Source organism: Alexandromys fortis, unplaced genomic scaffold, assembly GCF_014885135.2.
Source record: "Alexandromys fortis isolate MF-2015 unplaced genomic scaffold, M_Fortis_MF-2015_v1.1 scaffold_1, whole genome shotgun sequence".
Lineage (NCBI taxonomy): Eukaryota > Metazoa > Chordata > Mammalia > Rodentia > Cricetidae > Alexandromys > Alexandromys fortis.
The window spans coordinates 40,165,994-40,190,059 of NW_026067927.1; the positions used below are offsets into that span (position 1 = coordinate 40,165,994).

At 45.5% G+C, this 24,066-nt stretch overlaps 1 protein-coding gene across 23 annotated transcripts in view; it reads left to right on the plus strand.

The window, feature by feature from the left end:
• The first annotated feature begins 2,336 nt into the window (after positions 1–2,336).
• Aopep (aminopeptidase O (putative)) overlaps positions 2,337–24,066 on the plus strand; it is a 257,197-nt gene continuing 235,467 nt past the window's right edge. For 22 of the 23 annotated variants that reach the window (XR_007591934.1, XR_007591941.1, XR_007591935.1 and 19 more), the window contains exon 1: positions 2,384–2,461. The gene's annotated coding sequence lies outside the window, so the exon portion shown is untranslated. Of the gene's footprint in view, positions 2,462–24,066 lie in introns of all 23 variants that reach the window. The other variant, XM_050143423.1, reaches the window with a different exon arrangement.

Sequence of the window (24,066 nt, forward strand, 5' to 3'; positions counted from 1 at the left end):
TCTGCTTGAACTTTTTAAACTACATTTTGTCAGTATTAGATTTTAAAATCAATTTTCAATAAATGATCAGTTCACCATGTCTGTTGTTGTACTTTTCCCAATTTTCAATGGTTTTGGTAAGCAGTTTTTCCCCAGTAGGTTGTCATTCTATAAAAAAAAATATGGCTAGTTTTGACTAGTGTGAAATTTCATTTTTGTACTATTTCTATAAAATCCAATCTCTGCTTCCTCATTGGCCTATCATAATAGCCTCGATTACAACAGTCCAGGCAAATATTCTGTTATGCTTGGTGTGTACAAGTAAAACCAATTTTAGAAATATCTGGTTCAAGTCTCTCACTTTATAAGTGAGATTTATGAGTGAGGTGCAGAAAAGTCACCCGACTAGTTCTCAAAACTCGAGCAAGGGCAAGGGTTAATAAGAAAAGAGGTGCTGAACATATGTGACCAATATCAATTGACTGTGGCCGAGAATTGGGATGATTTGGGGTCCCAGGCTTGGGTGACCAGCAAGACATTAATGACATTAACTAAGAACACATGAGTTGGGGTAGAAGATACATTTTCAAGTCAACTTTTCAAATGCCAACTGATCATCTAAGTGGGACAGGTGGGTTTTCTGCTGTTTTGTTTTTTAGAGACGGGGTTTCTCTGTGTAACTGCCCTGGCTGTCCTGGAACTCACTCTGTAGACCAGGCTGGTCTCAAACTCACAGAGATCCATCTGCCTCTGCCTAGCGAGTACTAGGATTAAAGGCATGCACCACTACTGCGTGGCCAGGTATATTTTTAATAGAAACATTTCAAAGGATTTGGGTGGAATGACAGATCTGAGAGTAGCCAGCTTCCTGTCATCACACTAGGACAATAAACACCTAGGAGGGTTCCTAGCACCAACATCTGGCAGCTCACAATGGCTCTGGGGGATCCAATGCCTGTGGTTCCATGGACACCTTGACTCATAGGCATCTGTCCACACATAGATATACACACACAAACACATATTTTTAAAGATAATTTTAAAATCCTTTAAAAAAGATTTGGGAAAGTTGTGTAGACAGATATTTTTATATTTGTTTCTTTTTAAGATTGGTAGGATCTTGCACCATGGGCCAGCGTTTTGGCAGGCAAAATGAACTAAAGCTGGGTAGGGACGGAGAGCCCCTTACCCTCACAGCTTCTTCCACACGCTTCCTCCCTTAGAATTAGAAACCTGCTGAAGACTTGGGGGTAGTAGCATAAGAAGACCCAAGAGGGAACAAGTTAAGAAATGGGGAAGATGGGGGAAGGTTCAAGACATACTGAGTGGAAAAGGCCAGAGAAACGAGAAAACCCAAATTCTAGGTTTGGGTAATCAAATAACCAGAAAGTCTGCTTATCTAAAATTTATCAGTTCCTTTTGATAATTTCATTTTTTTAAATCTAAGATGCTTACCTAATTCCTCCCCATCTGCCACACCAACTTCCAAATTATCACTGACTTATATCTATTTTCCTCAAACCCTTCTTTCTGAGTCCTTCATTTCCAGCACACACTCAGCAGCCGGTCCTGTCGCTCACTCTTCAGGTGACAGAATCCATGCTCCTTACAAGGGCCCAGAAGGCACTCCAGGATCAGTCCCTCAAGCCTTAATGATCTCCCCTTGTGTTCTTTCCCAACCTACTTCCTCAAGGGTGTCGCAGGCGCCTGTGCCAGGTGCTTTGGATCCTTCTGCTGCTTTTCTCTCAGGTCTTTAAAATTTTCCTCTCCCCAGTTAAATGAGTCTCTTCAGAGAATAATGGGCTGTATTAACGTGGCTCTGACTGCTTTCCGTTTCTCGGAGTCTTACTGCCGTAGGTTTGCCTCTAAGAGCACACTGAGTGAGTGAGTAATCTCCACATGGGCAGGCACAACAGATCCACCTCTGTAGTTGCGAACACAGTGTCTGCCTGGCATATAGTGCGACCTTATTTAAGACCTGCCTGGCGCACAGTTGGACCAAATTTGAGACATTGTGGTGGGATGAATATGTAAACCGCAATCACAGGCAGCAGAAGCGTGGACTAAAGAATAAAGTGCACTCCTTTACCCACAGCACTCAGGAGGCAGAGGCAAGCGGATATCTGAGTTCGAGGCCAGCCTGGTCTACATAGTGAGCTCCAAGTCACCCAGAGCTACATAGAGAGACCCTGTCTCAGAAGCAGAAAGTATACATTTGCAGTTCAGTGAGGCGTGCGTGCTTTTACCAATCACAAACCCTGGGGACCGAGGCTGCGCGCGGCGTTCTGCGCCTGCGCGAGGGACCGACCCTCAGGAAGAACCGCGGCCGCCCGGGGCGCGCGTTGATGACGCCATCGGTGTTTGCCCGGTAGCCCGTAGTAACCCGGAGTCTGCGGAAGTGCCGTTGCAGCGCCAGCGGCTGAGACAGGTAACCCGCGGCTCGGCTGTCAGTCAGCTGCTCCGGGGCACGCGGACCCCTGGGGTGAGCAGGGGTGAACCCTGGGATTACTCCGTTCGGGCGGCCGTAGGACGAGCCCGTGGGACGAGCCCGTGGGATGCTGTCACGTAGACTATAGCCGCGTCCGTAGCGCTCCGCGCTTTTCAAGCACTGGTGACAGTTGATTGCAAAGGTGGCGCTCAGGGCAGACGGTAACCACGCTGGCCAGCGGTGCTTGGGGCTGTTTCCAAGGGCGACAGCCGGGTTCTTGTTGACGCTGAATTCAGTTCTGACCCCTCGTGCTTTTGTTTGGTGTCCACGTGCAATGAGTGCATTTATTTCTGGAGCGTATGCCGTGCTTCGTGTTATTCTGCCAGTGCTGCCAGTGCTTCAGTAGTTGGTAAAGATTAGGTTGTCCAGTATGGGGGGGGGGGGACTACAGAGTGGAATGTTATTTACTGTTAACCGTCTTTTAGCAGGAACTATGCCCAACACTTGACATTTCATTGTCTCCTTAGTTCATGCATAGTGTCGTGAGTTATGAATTATTATGTCTGCTTTACAGAGAAAATAGCTGGAGCTTAGTTCCATGAAATTGGGTGAAAATTACCAGTAACTAAAAAAGCAAAGTTAATATTTAAATTCAAGGGTATAGTATGACTTCAAAGCCTATATTCATCCATCCATCCTTTCTTTCTTCCTTCCTCCTCCATTTCCTTTTTTCTTTCTTTCCTTCCTTCCTTTCTGTTTTTATGTTTGTTTGTTTTTAAATAGCCACCATTAGTGGTCAAATACCAGGCTTTTTTTTTTTTACAGTAGTCATATGTGATCCCATGAGTTTGCTCACTCATCTTCCATGCGTGTGTGAGAGAGAGTAGGGGTGTGTGTGTAAGGACAAGATGATAACCTCAACTGTGGTTTTTTTAGATGCTGATCACCATTGGTTTTTTGTGGTTTTGGGGGGGACAGGTTTTCTCACTAGCTTGGAGCTTGCCATGTAGATTAGGCTGGCCATCACCCCAGGATGTGCCTGTTCTCACCTCCCCAGCACTGGAGTTGCAGACCTGGGTGCAACTATTTTACTCGGGTTCTGGGGATTAAATTTGGGTCCTTGTGCTTGCACAGCAGGTGGGTTTTCTACTGAGCGGCAGCTCCAGACTGTTTGGGTATTTATAGATATACTGTAAATTTTCATATTCTTAGAGTTAAAACATCCAGAAAACATGTCTTCCTTCTACGTGTACACACACACACACACACACACACACACACACACACCATCTATCTTTGAGGATTACATAAATGGCAAATGATGTTTCTTTATATTCAGAGCTCCAAGAGATGTGTACATTTTTTGTAATGAAAATGTCGGTAAATAATTTAAAGGCATTAAGTGGTTGTCTTGCCTTCTTTCTTTGTGCAGTCAGAAACATCATTTGTTCTGTGTTGAAATGTGGCAATTCCTTCAGGGCCTCTGCTGCGTCTGACTCTCCGGTTGCCTTGCGTTTGCGTTTGCTGAGCGTTCTGTGGCTCATTGTCCACTGTCACCAGTGGACAGTAAGGTGAAGTGAACAAACTGTAGGTGGTGGAAGCAGACATCTAGATTTTTACACCCTGGCTCTATTGCTTAGTAGGCAACTCGGGGACCCCAGGCAAGGTTCCCAACCTCCTACACCCCAGTCTCCTCAGTTGTCAGAGGGGACAATAGTGTTACTTAGAGGGGTGCCAGATTGGCTGCAAGGAGCAGCCATGTGCTTCCTGATGTTGTAAGCATAGGCAGGAGCAAGGAGCAGCCGTGTGCTTCCTGATGTTGTAAGGATAGGCAGGAGCAAGGGTGGCCCTGGCTTTCATCTTTGAAAATGACACTAGTTCCTTGTAAACTGTTGTTCCTGGATTAATATTTAATCTGTGTGTGATTGCTACCAGATAACTGGTTGCCTGCTATTGTAGATGTCTCGTTAAATTTCCCTTCATTGTGTCTTTATTGTACAATAAAAATTTTGCTTGAGATTTGAAATATTTCACTTTTTAAAAGTTTATTTATTGCAGTTATGTATTTCTCTCTGAGTGTGCATAATGTGTGCGCTGCTGCGTGTGTTGTCGTCTGAGTTGTCTCCTTCCGCCATGTGGGCTCGAAGGATTGAGTTCACATCACAGATTGGGGGCTCGCCCCTTTACCCGATGAGTTATATTGTACTTTTGTGTGTCACAGTAACGGACTTTGCATTTCTGCTTTGACTTTTGAGGTTACTTCAGGGTTGTCTGGTAAACGGAAACCCTGCAGAAGTCCATGAATGTACCCATTATGGGCATGTAAGGATTAATTTTGCCTTCAAAACTGCTGTTACATACCCATGTTCACATAGTCCTTCAGAGTATTTCTTTTTCTCCTTTCAAGGGACTAAAAATTGCTTTAACACAGAAAATAAAGCCAGACGTGGTGACAAACACTTGTCACCTGCTAGTGTGAATTGCTAGTTTGAAGTTGCTTTGGGGTACGTGGCAAGATTCTGTTTAAAATAAAAATAGCATAATTCCATTGGGGAATATTATTTTAAGCTGTGTTGTTTTTGTTTATGTTGCATTTGTTTAACTATGTGAAGCTGTGGTTCTTTGCCTGTCTAAAACACCTGATGGTCTAATAAAGAGCTGAATGGCCAATAGCAAGGCAGGAGCAAGGACAGGCAGTCAGAGAGAATAAATAGGAGACATCTGGGAAGAGAAGAGCAAGACAACAAAAGGAGGACATGAGGGGCCAGCCACCCAGCTCTGCAGCCACCCAGCTCCGCAGCCACCCAGCCACGCAGCCAGCCACGGAGAAAGAAGAAATAGAGAATAATAAAAACCCTGAGGCAAAAGGTAGTCACAAGAATTTAAATTAAGAAAAGCTGACTAGATACAAGCCAAGCTAAGGCTGGGCATTTATAATTAAGAATAAGCTCCGTGTGTGATTTATCTGGGAGCGGGGTGGTGGGCCCCCAAAAGAGTAAAGAGTTAAACATCCCACAACATAATCTCATTTCTGAAAATTTTAAGCTGTGCTCCCGGCCCCCATCTGTTGGGTGTTTTAGACCATGGCCAGCTACAAGCCGATGTTTATTCCTACAGTGCCCTACTTAGAAGCTTGAAAATGAGTTAAGACCCATGCTGATGATACAGCTTTCTTTGAAGATGTGTTCTGTGGGTTTTGAAAAGGTTATTTTTATTTTGTGTATGTTCCTAGATGATACACAGGACAAAAATTACCATTTTATGCAGCGCACAACGCCTGTCTGTGCTCTATGCGCTACCATACAGTTCCCGAGCTTCAGGCAAGGGGCTGGAGGTTGAAACATACAAAGACACACAGGCAGAGACAGGGACACGGACCTCTAGGTCACTGGTAAGAAGTCCCCTATTCAAAAGCACCACGGAGGCTTATAAAAACCCAACAGTCAGGTGGGCCAACAGGTGAAAACCTCACCCTCTGATTTTCAAGGCAAGGCAACACGTGCTTGTGAAGCAGAGCTGGTAAACAACTTTGACACAGCTTTCAGTAACTCAAATCAGAAGGAAAGTAAAGGTCACTATCAGGGAAAAGCAGCTGGAGGCCAGGACTCCAAATGGTCCCAACAATTTTAAGTTCTTTAAGTGCACAATTGGGTGGTATCAAGTACATTCACAAAGCTATGTGGTCACTGAAATGCATTTCCAAAACTTTTCATTATCACCTCCCAAAGAAATGCTGCACCCATTAAATAATTGCTTCCCATCTCCCTCACCCCGGACTGCAGATGTCCTCTGATCCTGCTCCACTGTGTTTGCCAGCTCCAGAGATCTCATGTTGATGGAATCCTGCCACATCTGCCCACTCGTGACTGGGAGAGTTCACGCAGAGTGTTCCCAGAACTTATTCATGCTGCACCATGTGTCAGAGCCACATCCCCTTTTGGGGTGGATTGAATCTTGCATGAACTCAGTCCTGGGTGATGGATTGTGAGCCTGCAGATAGTGTGGCTCCAGTGTTTGTGCTGTGAACACAGTACCTGGTGGGCATTGATAAGCTGGAGTCGGAGCACAGACTGTAGTGTGACATGGAGCCTAAAAATAGTAAAGGAAATAGGATGGCGATATAGGTTATACAGCATTCACAGCACCACACATGGCCTAGGCGTTTTGCCCATAAAGTGAGAATTTGTTTTAGTTCCTGTTATATGCGTGAAGAAGCTGTAGCATAGGCAAACTGGATGGATTGTTGGAGTTACAAAGTTGTTTGGTTGGTGACGTTGGGATCTAAACTTGGGCTGTCTGGCTCTGAAGCTCATTTATCCCTAGGCTTAGTCAGTACTAACTTTGTAGTGAACTTGGCTAACAGTTTGCTGTGCTCCTTGCCCACCTTTTCCTTTTCACTATCTTAAAACTGGACACAACTGGGCTCACTGGGCAGTGAAAGAAGAAACCAGCGTCTGGTTTGCATGGAACAGTCACATCCACAGGGAATTGAGACCACATCTCCACAACTGAGTTCTTGTCCTTTTAGAGCCTTGTCTTTGAACACTGTGTGGTTCCCACACTCAGGGCCTGTGGCAGGGAACTTTTTGTCCTTAGCCTCAGTGACTGTCCGAATGGATTCTGACACATTCATTTCACTGCTGATTTGTTAGTCTGTGATGCTTGCTTCCTGGAGAAGTTGTTGTGAAGTAGCATTTCTGTATTTTCAGTTCCATTGTAATGTCTCCTGACTTTTCGTTTGCTTACACTTTAACATTTGCAATTGAAGGTCTAATTTTGGAAAGCAATGGGAATCAAGATGTACTTGCTCTGTTTTGGCATAGAAGGCAAATCCACCAGTGCTTCTTGTTACCAATAATATCAAGCATATGTCATTGTATATTGTACATTTGGAGGTCTGAGCTGTCTGTTATGTGTAGTAGGTAGAGATTCTATTATCCTTTGTTGAACATTTGAGAATCTCAAGATGCTCAGTCTTCTGGCTATATTTATACTGGCTATATTTGTAGATTTAGAAGAATCCATTCTGCAAAGAAAGAATTCCAGCATGCTGTGTTCAGGTGAGCCATCCTTGCTTATAAGAGGAGCCTCCAAGTCTTTTACGCACATATATTCAGTTATCATTTTTTTCTGTAGTGATATGTGACCTGTACTAGATTGCAGAGAGAATGACCAGTATGACAGTTCTCAGAGACACTTGGATTGACGTGTCAGGGTTTTGACCTTGGTCCTGGGTGTGAGTGAGGAATCTGGGTAGATTGAGTGAATAAGGTTTGAAGCCAGAGCTATAGGACACAGAGGACATTGTTCATCTAAGAGGTGGGAGAAGGCCAGAAGTACAAAGATAGAGGAGAGAGTGTAATCCCAGATCCTAAAAGAGAAGAGACCCTGCGGGCGCGCATGGGGGGGGGGGGTCGTCCGTGTATTAATTCTGCCAAATTAAAGGCTGAGAGGACCTACTGAATTTGCCTTCACTGTGGAACTTGGGTAGTCTAGCAAGATGGGAGCAGAGCCTAGTGCACAGAAGGGGGTTGGGGAGAAAGAATAGGCAGAATGGTATGGGATAGAGAGTGCTTTGTTCATCTGGGGGGTTTGGAGCAATCTCTTCTCAGATAAAAAAGGATGGGAAAGAGGAGGAGTTGAGGTGGAGAATTCAGAGGGCTTGATGATTGATAAATCAAGGACCCAGAGGGGCAAACAGTCAGGCCATGGCTGTGTCCTTAGAAGGGAAAGGTGGGAAGAGATGACACTGAGTCCCTGCGGGGTTCACAGGTCTGCTCAGTGAGAGCTTTTGTCTGGTGGGTAGGAGACCCTGGATTAGCATTCCAGGGAGGGGAGGGAGGGGGAGAGAGAACGTGTAAAAGCTCACGCCTTATTACAGCGAAAGATTTTAAGTGAAGTGAATGAGTTTTAATACAGTATTCATGTCGTGAAGTTTAGAATAATGGCTAGTGAGAAAGGCCAGGAACTGAACTGCAGGGGCAATTAGGGAGATCTCTCTTCTCATACTGGAACTTGTGAATATGAGCCAATCACTCATGTGATTGTGTTGCTCATTTAGTTTTATTGTTCTTTGTATGCTCAGTTGAGATGTAGAAGTCGAGTGACTCCATTGAGGATGAGGGCTTGTAGAACAGTTGATCAGAAGAATGAAAGAGCAGGAAAATTGAGGCCAAATTATCATGTGAGTGACCAAAAAAATAGGTAAATGGGGCCTAGTGAAATGGGTCAGAGGGAAACCAGGACCCACATGGTGGACAGACAGAACCGGCTCCCAAGTGCTGTCTTCTGGCCTCCACAGGGGTGCCATGGCACCACCTCCAAATGAATAGTTCAATGCTAAAGAAAAGAAACAAGGCCATGACCTGCACTCTTTCCAGAGCATCATGGAATCTCAGCACTGGGAATGTTTATCTCTGACTCTGGGTCACACTGTTCCTTGCATTGTTAGGTACTGCTCTCTGGGTGTCAGGAGCAGCCCACCTGATTACCACCGATGTCCCTGTATATGGCCAAGTGTTAAAGGACTGTCCTCCAGCCCCATGAGTTCAGCTGTTTCCATTTGAATAGGTCATCACAGCTGGGCCTACTGACTTTGGACGTTACTTTGTAGAAAGGGGGCCGGGGAGGGTCATGGAACCCTTCTCTGAGCATCTAGCCATTCCTCTGTACCAGGTGAGTGCAATTCTGCCCCAATTGCCCAAGGCCTTGGGGATTGGCTATGGGGTATATAGACTAGGGGAGGAGCTCCATCTGAGCAGCCACAGCGGCAGCGACCATGCTGGGTACAGACCTTCCAGTTACCCTTCCACTGGGATTACCCATGCTCGGCCCTGTAACTCCTCACCCATTGCTCCGTAAGTAACCCCAATACACACGCTGGTTCCCAGAGTGAATTTTGATGGAATTGTACCTCGGGTTTTTTTTTTTTTTTTTTTTTTTTTTTTTTTTTTTCCCCGAGACAGGGTTTCTCTGTGGTTTTGGAGCCTGTCCTGGAACTAGCTCTTGTAGACCAGGCTGGTCTCGAACTCACAGAGATCCGCCGGCCTCTGCCTCCCAAGTGCTGGGATTAAAGGCGTGCGCCACCACCGCCCGGCTTGTACCTCGATTTTTTGTTGGAACCTTGTGGGGCTGGGGGTATTGTTTAAGTCTTCTCTAAGGAAATAATTTAAGCAACACTAAATATCTTCTGAAAGACTAAGTCACCCCCAGTTAGAAGCCATTGCCTTAGGGACAGAGAGTAAATGGATTGGACAAAGTATGACATCTGAGAGACGGGTGTGTCTGTGTGATAGTAGACATGTTGGTGGGGAAGAAGAGTGGGAGATCCTGATCTGCCTGCTGCGGGAAGATTTCACAGCTCAGCTGTTCATGTCACTGTGCTAGGCATGGCCTGTTGGTCCATATATTATAAATGGATTAGTGTCAACAGTCATTATACATTCCCTTGGGAGAAAAGAACAGTCAGAGCCTGGTTCAGTTCCCAGCGCCCACCTGGTGCTCACAGCCCTCTGTAACTCCAGTTGCCGGGGAACTGAAGGCTCTTCTGACCTCTTTGTGTGGTACAGAGACATACATGCAGACAAATTGCCCAGGCACAATGTTTTTTAATAAGTGCCCTGTAGCTCTTACATAGATATTTAAACTATAATAAGCTTATTTCTATTGTTAGAGGTGTTTTGTTGTGGAATATTATTTAACTAGGCAAAGGTGTGTTACATTTGTTTATGCTGCATCTGTTTAACGATGTAAGGATGTGTGTGTAATTATAAAAAGATGTTGCATTTGTTTCACCTTCCCTGCCTAAGGCACTGATTGGTCTAATAAAAAGATGAATGGCCAACAGCTAGGCAGGAAAAAGATAGGCAGGGCTGGCAGGGAGAGAGAATAAATAAAAGGAGGAATCTAGGCTTAAGAGAAATGGGAGAAGAGAATGAGCAGAAAGAAGGGGTTACGACCAGGTCGAGAAGCCAGGCAGCCGCCAGCCAGACACCAGAAACGTGAAAGTAAGATATCCAGAAGGAAGGAAATGTAAAAAGCTTTGAGGCAAGAGGCAGATAAAGGGAAACAGGTTAATTTAAAAGAGCTACGCAGGAAGGATCCTCAGCATTCGTAACTAGTAAGAAGCCTCTGTGTCATGATTGGAAGCTGGTTGATGGCCCAGAAGAAAAAAACCTGGTACGGTGTTTTTTTTCTTTAAATATTTATTTATTTATTTATTATGTATACAATATTCTGTCTGTGTGTATGTCTGCAGACCAGAAGAGGGCACCAGACCTCATTACAGATGGTTGTGAGCCACCATGTGATTGCCGGGAATTGAACTCAGGACCTTTGGAAGAGCAGGCAGTGCTCTTAACCATTGAGCCATCTCTCCAGCCCCCCTGGTATGGTGTTTTTAAGGGACTGGGATATAGTTCAAGGGTGAAATGCTTGCACAGCATGTTCAGTACACAAAAAGTGCTGACCTGATACTCACATCTTGATGAGATGACTGGAAAACCCCTTTCCTAAGAGCAGGGCACCCAGCTGGTGTGGGCATTCTGGATCTACCTCTGTGAGAAGCTGTGACATGGTGTGTGTTTATCCCCACACAAGCTGGAGTATAAATACTGAGGTCTGACCGCTTCTGTTGTTTTGAGGGAATTTTGAGTCTACCCTTGACCTAGCCTTGCCCCAAGTTCATCTGTGCCCAGGTGACCTGGTTACCTGATGAAAGAATCTCTCGTGGAGGGAGCCCATCCTCTTAGTGACTGAGGAAGTCTTCATCCAAGGACAGGAATGGGGACCTCTTGCCCTTCCTGTTTGGCTTCTTACAAAGAAAACAAAGAGACTGTTAGTGTAAGGCAGGAAGTTGGGGCTGTGGGGTCAGACAGGAGCCAGGATTGGGGGAGGTGTGGCCAAGACAGGATGTGTTTATCATCCACCCTGCAAATGTTGAATGGCCCGAATTCCTCAGTATACTAAACAGCATCCTGCCTGAGATCTTGCAAGTGGCTGGAATCTTTTGCCAGATGCAATTTGTTTTAAAGCATCATTGAAATTGAACTCCTAATCACAGTGGTTGGGAATAGATTAGCCTTGGAGTAGGAATATTTGCATCTCGTGGGATCTGTTAGGCATACAGATCCTTAAGGTCCAGTCGTTTGTTTTAACAAGAACTTCAGGCAGGTCTTGGAACAGGTGTAAATTCCACATTAGCAGCCCACGTAGGTCAACTTAATGGCTGAGACAAGAGAAACGTGGTGATGAAAGGGGGGCATTAAAGTTTCTTTACATTCACACTGTCCATGGCTGCAGTTCACCCTGGAGCCCAAACAATGTCAAATACGGTGGAAAAGAGCAGAGCCTTTCACTGTGCTTCCTGTTTCATCTGAAATATTTGCTCCTGGACTTGTGTGTATGTTGACAGTGCAAATGTGCAGTCATGCATGTGGAGGCCAGAGGTCACCCTTGGGTGCTCTGCACTGACCGCCTTGGTGTGTCTCTGGCCTCGAATTGACCAACTGGGTGTGCTGAATTTCTAGGGAGCCCAGGGATCTACTTGGATCTACCTTCCCAGTGCTGAGATTAGAGATGTGCACCTTCAAGCCAGGCTTTCCACTTGGGCTCAAGTCCTCAATGCTCGCCTGACAAGTATGTTACACCGAGCTGTTACCACTGCCTGTCTTCCTTGATTTTCATAAACTTTGTGTGCAGTGGCTTGAGAGAATCCTGATCCCATGGTTGTGAGGGCAAGGGTGGTTCAGGTAGCTCAGAAACTGTTAAGTCCGTGAAAATTTTCTGAGCATCCTGCTCCCGTGTGGATGGTTGGCTCCTCTCCTGGAGGCTGTCCTTCAGTAGCCTGGGCATCATATCGTTCGTCTCCGCGTCTGCATTTCCAGCAGCCCCTGTCTCCCCATGTTCTATGTAGTGCATGGAGTCCACACAGCAGCTTGGAGAAACACCGTGATTCACTTCCAAGGCTGGAGGTGATTTAATTACACTTTTACCCTGGGGAATTCCAAGATATAAATGTTTTCATGAGTTCTGAGATTATTCACAAATATGAACCTTAATTACTAGTCCTGAACTACCAGCTGTTTGCTATTCTCTGGGAAATCATGCAGAGATGCTAGGACATCATGAACACTCTTCCTAGGATACAAATGTCCCAGAAGATGGCTGAGTACAATTGTGTGACACAAAACTGGTGCCACTGGGTGAAATTCTCAATTTTATTTGCATATTGTATATTTTGATCATATTTGCCGCCACTTCTCCCAGTGACTCCTCCCATACCTGCCTCTCTACCCCTCCTCAACTTCATGTCCTCTTTTTAAAATAACCCACTGAGTCTGGTCGGTGTTGTTCATAAACTCATGGGTATAGGGCCATTTACTGGAGTGAGGTTGGCCTTCTAGAGGGCCACACTTAGAGAAGGCTGACTCTCTCCCTTCCACCAGAAGCCATCAAGTATCAGTGGCTTCTGGGGGAGGAGAGTGCTAGGGGCTGCTTATGAGTCTGTCCCAGCTCCAAGCTGGAATGTTACTCCTGGCTTGATCTCGTGCAAGCAACCATGGCTGCTATAAGTTCATGAGCATAGCTGTCCTGCCGATCTAGAAGACACCTGTTTAGACCTGGGCCTCCCTGACCTCTGACTTGCGGGATCTTCCTGCCTCGTTGGGCTGTGGTCCCAAGGCTTAAGGATGTCACAGTGCTGGAGTGTATTCTGATCAGTTTTTAGAAAGCCTACTTTTGTATTTCAGGGTTATAAGGCAAAGCTGAAAAATGCTCCAGGAGTGTGGCTTCGCATGCAGGCTCGAAGCCACATGCCAGCAGGAACATGAGACAGGAACTCTGAAGCCATCCGCGGTCGGGGCAGAAATGGGTTTAAGGACTTGGACTCTTTTTCCTATGAAGAATTGTCAGAATAAATTATTGTATCTAGCTCCTGGAAACAGTAAGCAACAAGAAGGGCCAGGAGTCATTTTCCCCTTTTCTCAGTTCTTGGAGCAGTTTCTGCCTTCCTCTGTGCCAGGGTTTAGTCACAGCTTCTTCCAGTGGGACCGAGTACAGACCCTGCATGTCCTGTGTCACTGCTGGGTGGGTGACCTCTGCAGAGATGTCTGACCCTTGCTGTGTGTGTGTGTGTGGGGGGGGTGCTGGGTGGGTGACCTCTGCAGAGATGTCTGACCCTTACTGTGTGTGTGTGGGGGGGTGCTGGGTGGGTGACCTCTGCAGAGTGTCTGACCCTTACTGTGTGTGTGTGGGGGGGGGGGGATAATGTGTCTAGGCAGGAACAGGGCTAAGCTCATCTTAGAAGTTGTTCTAAATCGTCCTCCGCACTAGACCTTCATGAGGCCATGGAACCCATGTTTTCTTGCGGGGATGGTGGATTTGGGGAGCCCAGGCTCTGCCTGTGCCCTGGAGATGGTCTTCAGGATAGGCTCCTTGGCACACTCTGTTGGTGGTGTTTGTAGGATCTACAGATCTCATTACCACCCTGTGGTTGCTGGGAATTGAACTCAGGACCTATAGAAGAGCTGCCAAGGCTCTTAACCACTAAACCATCTCTCCAGCCCCCCTAGCACTTCAATTTTATGGCTGGATAGTATTCCATTGTGGGTCTAGAACACACTTTGTGTAACCATTTATCAGATAATGAACATTTGGGTAGGTTTTCTTGTTTTAAAGCAAATATATTGGGGGCTTTTCCACCAGACGATTCCATAAATGTGTTTTTGAGGGGCTTGCATTTGGGAGGAGGAGTTGGCATTTGAATCCCTGTCTTTAATTTCTTTGGGAGCTGGAGTAGCCGTTTTCACTGTGTGACAGCAGGTGCCACTCACGCTGGGAATACTTCGGCGTTCTGTTCCTACTTCAGTTTCACCATTAGCAGCTTTTATAATGGAGTTTCTCAGCAGTTCTTGGAGAGGTGATCTTATTGAATAAGCTGATGGTTTTGTCTATATTTATAATTCTTTCTTAATCTCTTGGTTTTTACTGATTTTGTAACCCTACCTTATTTATTGCTCTAGACCTGTTTCTAGTATGAATATCTATAGACAAAAATAAATTACATTAGATCTTCTAACACAGTTTTACATATTTGTTAATTTTTATTTCATTATCACAAAATTCTCTGGGTGGTCTGAGATATCTTTAACTGTCAAGTCAGTTCTTTCATTTTTGAAGCTGCATTAATTGAATTATATCAACAAGATTCTTCAGTGGCTGTTGATTTTGGGTCCCTGTGGGCAGAGTACTTCGAAGTTGCCCTGTCTCAGCCTTGGTCTCAGCACTCGGCTCACTGCTCTGCCCTGGGGTGGACTACTTGGGTTCTGAAGACTTTCAGACTGTCCTGAAAGCTGGGGTGGTAGCAGGGGAACAGGGATGGCTTCCCTGCTGAAGAGGGTCAGGCGAGCTCTTTGGCCACTCGAGCTTCTTTGTGGAAATTGGCTTCATATTTTGCATTGGTGTGAGTCAGCAAAGCTGTTCCTGTGCTAGGTAGAGAAGTAGAGAAGACCTAAAAATGAATTTATTTCCCAGTTTTTCCATTATTAAACATCTTTGCGCCATCATCTAACTCCTAGATTGCCCATTTTTAGTGTCTGGTATTAAGAATGTTTTGTGAATTGTGTTTTGTCCAGTTGGGATGCATGGACTGTCACATGACAGTCTGTGTTAGATGCTCGGTTCTAGTGGAACAGCCAGTGGAATGTAAACATGAAATGCACTGTCTGATGGGATACAGTGTTGCATAGAGGCATTGTCATGGTCCTGGAGGAATGGTTGTTGTGGGATCCCATCACCTTTTTGGAGACTTCAGAGACTGCATTTTTTTTTTATTTATTAAAGATTTCTGTCTCTTCCCCGCCACCGCCTCCCATTTCCCTCCCCTCCCCCAGTCAAGTCCCCCTCCCTCGTCAGCCTGAAGAGCAGTCAGGGTTCCCTGCCCTGTGGGAAGTCCAAGGACCACCCACCTCCATCCAGGTCTAGTAAGGTGAGCATCCAAACTGCCTAGGCTCCCACAAAGCCAGTACGTGCAGTAGGATCAAAAACCCATTGCCATTGTTCTTGAGTTCTCAGTAGTCCTCATTGTCCGCTATGTTCAGCGAGTCCGGTTTTATCCCAGGCTTTTTCAGACCCAGGCCAGCTGGCCTTGGTGAGTTCCCGATAGAACATCCCCGTTGTCTCAGTGTGTGGGTGCACCCCTCGCGGTCCTGAGTTCCTTGCTCGTGCTCTCTCTCCTTCTGCTCCTGATTTGGACCTTGAGATTTCTGTCCGGTACTCCAATGTGGGTCTCTGTCTCTTGTCTCCTTTCATCACCTGATGAAGGTTAATATTCAGGAGGATGCCTATATGTTTTTCTTTGGGTTCTCCTTATTTAGGTTCTCTAAGATCACTAATTATAGGCTCAATGTCCTTTATTTATGGCTAGAAACCAAATATGAGTGAGTACATCCCATGTTCCTCTTTTTGGGTATGGCTTACCTCAGGATAGTGTTTTCTATTTCCATTTGCATGCAAAATTCAAGAAGTCCTTGTTTTTTACTGCTGAGTAATACTCTAATATGTATGTATTCCATACTTTCTTCATCCATTCTTCCATTGAAGGGCATCTAGGTTGTTTCCAGGTTCTGGCTATTACAAACAATGCTGCTATGAACATAGGAAATAAATATAACAATGTTTGTCACGGCACATCTAAGATGTCAGAGACTGAAACCCAGTGGTGGTGGTGGTGCACACCTTTAATCCCAGAACTCAGGAGGCAGAGGCAGGCAGAGCTCTGTGAGTTCGAGGCCAACCTGGTCTACAGAGCAGGTTCTAGGACAGCAAAGCTACACAGAGAAACCTTGTCTGGAAAACAGTCAGAGGCAGCCGCTGAGTGACTGACTGACCAGCCTCTGTCCCAAGTGCAGGTCTTGATGACCAGGTGAAGTCTCCTATCATCTTTAGCTGCAGGGAACCCTCAGAGGAGTCTTTCTGATCAGCCCACTGTAATCCAGTTTAAGTAACGTACTCCAGAATTGAAATGGGCTCTGTTTCACACGCATGTTGTCAATCAAGGGATTGAAAATTGATGGACATTACTTACATCCTGATCTCTGCAACCCAGTACTGCGGACACCATGGGCACAAACAAACCAGGCAAAGAGGCATGGCTGCCTTGGGAATAAATGTGATCTGGGTAGCCAGGGAAAACACTGATATCAGTCCGAGTTCAGCAGAATTTAGGGTCAGCTTTTGCTGGTGGGAGTCAAACACTATTGGATTTGGTGTTCACATCCCAGACCTCTCCTCTACCCTTGGCTAATTGTCACGCCGAGGTCCAGCTACTTGAGGGTGATCTGCTTTCCCTATCTTGGCAGTCATGGTTCCTGCTTCATCCTCATGTGCACTTTCTAATATTCCAAGGACAGTCTAAGCTTTGCACACATCACACACAGTAGGGTCTTCCCAGGATGGTCTGAGCTCGGCACACATCACAGTAGGGTCTTCCCAGAATGGTCTGAGCTCTGCACACATCACACACAGTAGGGTCTTCCCAGGATGGTCTGAGCTCGGCACACATCACAGTAGGGTCTTCCCAGGATGGTCTAAGCTCTGCACACATCACACACAGTAGGGTCTTCCCAGGATGGTCTGAGCTCTGCACACATCACAGTAGGGTCTTTCACACGTGGTTGCTGACTGCAGGCTGTTACCCCTGTGCTTAGGTGGGTTTAGAGATTGCTTGAGGAGCTGACATGCTACCACATGTGGTAATCCTACAAAGCGCTACATATTTTTATTTATAGTTAAGGGAATAAAGTCAAATCCCTGTTTGACTACATTTCCTGCAGTATTTACTCAGTGATGGATGAAATTGCCTCATGGGTCTGAGTTCTGCAATGAAAGACCCTATTGTAGTTTATATATACATGGGGGTGTGGTTGGAGTTACAGCTCCAGGGGGAATTTAAATTCTGAATATCCTGGTACTTTGGACACACAGTTTTCTGTTGTTCAACACTGTATTTTATTCAAAGTGAAAAAAAAAAAATAAAGAGCAAAGGGGGAAAGCTTAAGGTTGTAGTACTGGAACCCAATAAATCAAGTTAAAGTAACCAGAATGCAAAGGTTAAAACTGTCTGGGAGTTGATGGTGGTTCTTGTGTCAAACCGATTCTGCTATTTCTAACAACTTCAGCTTTAAACTGTACTAACTCTTTAAGGATGCCAACGAACAGCATCCCCACCCTGGGGAGACAGGAAAGTGTGCCACACAGGTCCAAGGGCTGGAAAGCTGAGAGCCATCTGTCTTTAAGAGATGGTTCTTCACAGAGCCACCTCATCTTAGCCAGTGTTTATGAGACTTCTTGGAGGAAGAAGGAAGTAAATATTTTGGAGGGAGCATTAGTCTTATATTGTATTTGTTTTAAATTAATAGGGTATTTCTGTTTTGAATAAAGTAAAAATTAATTCTGACTCCACTTGTCAGTCTTAATGATTACCAGGAATGGGCTGCCATCTCGACAAGTACAGTTGGCAGTAGAATTTAAAGCATATACTTGAGGAAAGCTTGCCCCTCCATTTAGCACTTAAAAACTAGACTAGCCTCCTATTTTCTGAGGCCGCCTTGTGTGTGAGAAGTCAGTCTTGAATGTATCAATGCATCAGGCTCCCTGTGAGGTCTGTATCGTTTATTCTGGCTACTTTTAAGATTTTCTTTTTTTTCTCTCCCTTTTTTCTTTTCTTTTTTTTTTGAAGTTTGATAGTGATATAGTTTGGCATTTTTTAGATTTGTAATGCTCTCACTTATCAGATTCTTTGAACTTTAAGTTTATGTTTCATCTGATTTTCCATGCTCTGGAAGGCTGGTCCTGAGCTGCTTTCTATCTTACCCTCTTCCGTGCCCTGATGGGCGACATATACCACCACAATGGCCACAATTCTAAAGATTAATGGTTACTTCTGAAATACGTGTAGGTTTATCAAAAAGTTACAAAGATAGTGAAGGGTATTGCCACATAGTCATCACCAGCTTCCCTAAGCTTTCTTGTGTAATGTATATTTATTAATTTTAAAAGGTTGTCTTTGTATAAACTTTTACCTATAGTATTTTCATATCCCTTTTTTTTCTGTCTTAGCACATTTTACATCAGACTGGAACTGTGTCTCCCACACATGCTGTTCAGGGGCCTCATGCTGTTGCTCAGTACTGGCCTAGTGTTTTTAGGATGTCTGTCAATGTGAACATGACATTTTCTCACGCCCAGAGAGGTGTAGTTTTGGGTGTGATAACAAGAATGCAGGTCAGATTCAGCAGGTCTGAGAAAGGAGCTAACACACTTACCCTTCAGAAAGAGCTGCTTTAGGTAGGGGAGACCACAGCAAGGCCCATGAATTGAGACTTGAAGTAGGAGAGCAGTTGGGAGGACGCTAACACAGCAGACAGCAGAGTGCAGCCTGAAAGGGAGAGAGAAACCTTTCCTCAAAACTTAGGAGCCTCATCACATGACAGATCCTGAAGGGAGAGACACACCCTCTGCTTTTCCCTTAGAAAAACACAGAGATAAAAGGGAGTTTCTGACTTTTGTGTCTAGGTGTGGCAGGAAGTTTCACACCACATAACTTAGTCTGGTTTAGCCCACATGCTCAGGGATCAAATACTAGGTAGGAGTATAAACTTACGTGCAATAGCAGGTGGTGGTGGTGGGGATAACTAGCCTTGTTCACAGCTGAATGTCAGAGAGAGAACTGCGGAAGACTGGAGAGAGGCTGCAGTGGGTGCTACCTGGTCTCTGAGAGGGAGAAAGGTAGCTGGAGGGTCTACCATCCAGTACAAAGTGCCCTTCTCACTGCATGCTACCAGGGTGTGAAGTGGGGACTGGCACCTCAGTGATGCTGAGGCTGAACTGTGTGAAGATTTCTGGGTTTCTCTGCTGAGAATGGTGTTTCCCCTTCCTGTTCCCTGTCATTTGCTAAGTCTACTGTAAGAGGGCATATTCATCCATGTGGTCAGCCTTATGTTTATAGGAGAATAGGTGGCATTGTCGTTCTTTGGGTTCTAACCCAATATCACCACTGCTTGCTTTATGCTTCCTGGTCCAGCCTTTAGGAGCTCTTCAGGTTGGCTCCTGTCTCTTTGAGACTCTCCTTCCTTTGTCCCCCTGGAAGAATCTGTGGTGGCTAGTCTTGGTTGTCACTTGACTTTATCTAGAATCAGCTGCCACCCTCTAGGCTCATCTTGGGTTTCCCCACCCTGTCCTATAAACATCTGTTTGTCTGAGGAGCCTGGTCCCTTTCACTGGAAAGTAGTGTTTGAATCTGGATCTAGGAAGTGGTTGTACTGTGTGTGTCATGGCCTCTTACAGTGCTTTGCACTCTCATTTGTTTTACTAGATCTTTTTAGATTCAAATTCTGTTGATATTTAACCTTTGGTTTTTAATCCCAACGATACCTAGGATGCTGTGTTCATTTCTTTCAACATTTTTTCTGTTTTACAGATTGAATTAAACCTGTATGACTGTTTGCCCCTCCTTACTCTTTAAGTAAAAATAATCTAGTAAATTTCCATATGTGTTATTCTTCAGTTCTAAAATTTCCTTTTGTAGGTAGCAGTATAAGTACTGATTGGATGTATATTGTTGACGTGGGCACAGCCACGGGAAATGGGTCTTTCTCCAAATGTATGGGTCAGGTTTGAAGTTAGCACATAGCCTTTTTCCTCTGGCCCACGTCTGGTTCTTTACAGACTGTTGACCAGCATGTGTAAAGCTAGGTTGAGGACTGCAGAGACTTCCTGCCAGACTAACCCCTCCCCCACTGTGCTGACTGAGCTATTTGTCCTGGAGGCCATTCTTGGATTCTTTAGTTGGTAAAGGTTGCAAGTTTAATTCAAGTTTTAGCTGCTCAGCCCAGGGCCAGTTAGGTAAAACCTGATCTTGGAAGAAGAAGTAGGATGATGAAGCCCTTGTCATTCTCTTGGGTGAGTGTCAGTGTCTGCCTCTCCCGCTTTTCTCACCTTGATTTGTGTGCACAGGCCGCCACTCTTGAGAATGTGCGATGCTGATGGTGGAGGATTAGTCTGATAGGAATCGGTCCTCTCATTAATGGGAGAACAGTATTGGACAAATGCAGAACCAAGGCTGTGTTGTGCTGTGCAGGCCTAATAAGAGGAGATTGTCACAGTCGGTCACCCAGTGCACAAGAGAACCGAGTGGAGCGACATAAAGCCCGAAGCCATGAAAGTGACTCCTACATTCAATGGAGAAGGGATTTTATTCTCTTCTAATAAAGAGTCAAGGGAGTTTGCTGTTTGAGGCTTGCTGTATGTGAGAGTTCCTAAGTCTTCAGACTGAAATAGTCTTAGGGAAATAAACTGCAAGTCCGCATTCACATGTGCTAAATGACACAGAAGAGCATCATAAGGAAAACACGGCAGGTGCGTATGAAGACAGGCACAGCCATAACTAACGTCAGCCAGAGGAGGTGGCAGAGAGTTGTGTCTGTAGTGCTAAGTGGAAACGGTATCAGCCTCAGCATGTGTATCTCCATCTAGTGAGGATTCAGTTAAGACCTTTCCCACACAGGAGGTGGAAGAGGTTCCCACAGGCTCCTTGTCATATCTAGGGTAGACACCATGGTCATGGCAGCTCTTATAAAGGAAAACCAATTGGGGCGGCTTACATTTTCAGAGGTTTAGTTCGTTATCGTGGTGCGACTATCGTAGTGACATACAGGCAGGCATGGTGCTGGAGAAGTAGCTGCTATCCTACAGCTTGATCCCAAGGCAGCAGGAAGTGGTCTGAGATATTGGGCATGGCTTGAGCATGTTATCTACAGTGACCACTTCCTCCAACAAAGCCACACCTCCCAGTAGTATCATTCCTTATGAGCTTATGGGGCCAGTTACATTCAAGCTACCACTTACCTCCTGACCTAGAGACATGGGAAGCTGAGCAGATTACATTTTCCTACAATGATCCTAATTGTGTTTTCCATCTCCCTGTGTCCCCCGCTGTGTAATCTTTCATCACCTATGCATAAGGAAAAAAGTCAATTCCTCTCTTCTTAAATCTATACTGGTCTTTGATTCTTCTCTCAAAATGATGTCTGGAACCCCAGCACCGGGGTTGGAGACAGGGGGATCCTGCCTGTGGCTGGCAGCCAGTCTAACTGCTACGGTGGTCTCGGATCAGTGATAGACCCTATCTAAAAATCACTAGATGGAGGGCTGCAGAGAGGGCTCAGTGATTAGGAGCACCTGCTGCACAACATGGACACTGGAGTTCGGATCCCAGCACCGGGACAAGAAGCTGGTCATGTAACTCCAGCTCTGTGTGATCTGATGCCCCTTTCTGGTCTTTGTGTACACACAGGCATGTGCACATACATACATGTACACACACACTGTATCTTAGAGTTACTGTTGCTGTGATGAATACCACGACCAAAGCAACTCGGGGATGAAAGGGTTTATTGGCTTAAACCATTTACATTATACAAACATTGTTCATCACTGAGGGAAGTCAGGGTAGGAACTCAAACATGCAGAAACTGGAAGACGAGCTGATGCAGAGGCCATGGAGGAGTGCTGCTTACTGTCTTGCTCCCCTGGCTTGCTCAGCCTGCTTTCTTATGGAACCCAGGACCACCTGCCCAGGGATGGCACCTCCCACAATGAGCTTGGCCTTCCCCTATCCGTTATTAAGAAAATGCCTGTAGTTTTGCCTGCAGCCCAATCTTGAGGCAACTTCTCAATTGAGGTTCCCTCCTCTCAGATGACTTTTGTTTATGTAAAGTTGATGCAAAATGATCCAACACACACAGAAACACAAAAAGTTGAATGTGGTAGAAGACACTCAACATTTACCTCTGCCTTTCATACCTGCATGCAGGGGCAACTTGACCTACACCTGTGTGTTCTCGTTCTCTCTCTCTCTCTCTCTCTCTCTCTCCCTCCCCCTCTCCCTCCCTCCCTCCCTCCCTCTCACTCGCCCTCCCTTCTTCCGTCTCACAAACACACATACACACAGAGGAAGGAGAAGTGATAAGTATACTAACTTTCAAGGCTTAAGGTCATGCTGTACTTGTGGGTTGTTTGGGACACTTGACACCTATGTGAGACAGCTGTGTAGCCTTCCTGGGTCATCAGACCCTCGGACAGGTGTGTCCTCTGAGTCCCACTGGATGACAAGACTGAGGAGTTGTAGAAGGATGGCCCTGCTGGGTACAATTTGAATTCCTCAACTACAGGGTAGGACAAGATGGTTACTGCCCAAAGCTACAAGGTTCGTTTGTCATGCAACAACCAGAACAGCGTTGAACAGAGAAGGAAAGCGAGGGGTGGATGAGTCAGTTATTGTAAGGAAGCAGGTGAGCAAACATACTTGTTCAAATAAATATCGGCCTGAAAACATTGGCTGGGGCCATGAAAAGCAGTCTGACACCAAGGTGTCGGCAGCAGTGGTCAGCAGCTGGTGTGGTGCAAGGAAGAGAAGTTTGAACTTTCTGAGGGCCTTGTGTTGTTTTGAAGGCTGCTAGAGATTGACTTTAGGGATTTTAAGGAAAAGAAATAGACTGTATGACTTACCAGTCAGTACAGGGAAAACAGGAATGGAGAAGAAAATTTGAAAACATACAAGTATAGTCATGAAGCAAAAAAGCATATAAATAGAAAACCCAAAATAGATTGATTGACATCTGTGCCATGGCATCTGCAACTGTGATAAGTATAAAAAGAATGAATTATTGTTATTAAAAATAGTAATGTTTTTCTTAAATTTAAGCCAATTTCTTTTTGAGACAGGGTTTCTCTGTCTGACAGCCCTGGCTGTCCTGGAACTCACTATGTAGACCAGGCTGGCCTCAAACTCACAGAGATGCCTGACCTCTGCCTCCCAAGTGCTGGGATTAAAGGCATGCGTCACCACCGCCCGGCTATTTAAGCCAAATTTTAAGAGGCAGTCTAGATGAAACAACCCAGAGTGCAAAGTAAGACTAAAGGGACAGAAAAGCTGCACCAGAAAAAACAAACTGAAGAATGTAGGTGTGATCATTAATGCCAGGCAGTGGGATTTTGAGTGATTGACCCAGAAAGTATAAGTGTGCAGTGCAGGTGTGCACTGATCTCTGTAGACTCTGAGTTGGTGAAAATGTGAGAATTCAAATGGTGACAAGTGGGAGAGTGCAAGGCTGAACTGTGGAACCTCTACACGGGCACACTACAGCAGCAAGGGCAAACTGAGTGTGTCAAGTGGGAGAGTGCAAGGCTGGACTGTGGAACCTCTACACGGGCACACTACAGCAGCAAGGGCAAACTGAGTGTGTCAAGTGGGAGTGTGCAAGGCTGGACTGTGGAACCTCTACACGGGCACAAAACAGCAGCAAGGGCAAACTGAGTGTGTCAAGTGGGAGAGTGCAAGGCTGGACTGTGGAACCTCTACACAGGCACACTACAGCAGCAGGGGCAATGTGTGCCCATGTCACTCTTCATCTTGTTTGACTTTTTGTCTTTGAGAATGGGGTCAGCTGTGTACTGAAGGCTGGCCTAGAGCTCAGTCAGCTTCAGCCTCCTGGACACTGACATTAAGGCATGCACCACCACACCTGGCCGTCCACGTCTATTTCAGAACTACTGAGGGAAAGAAGTTGCTAGTGTTAACATTCTGCTTCTAGACACAAAGT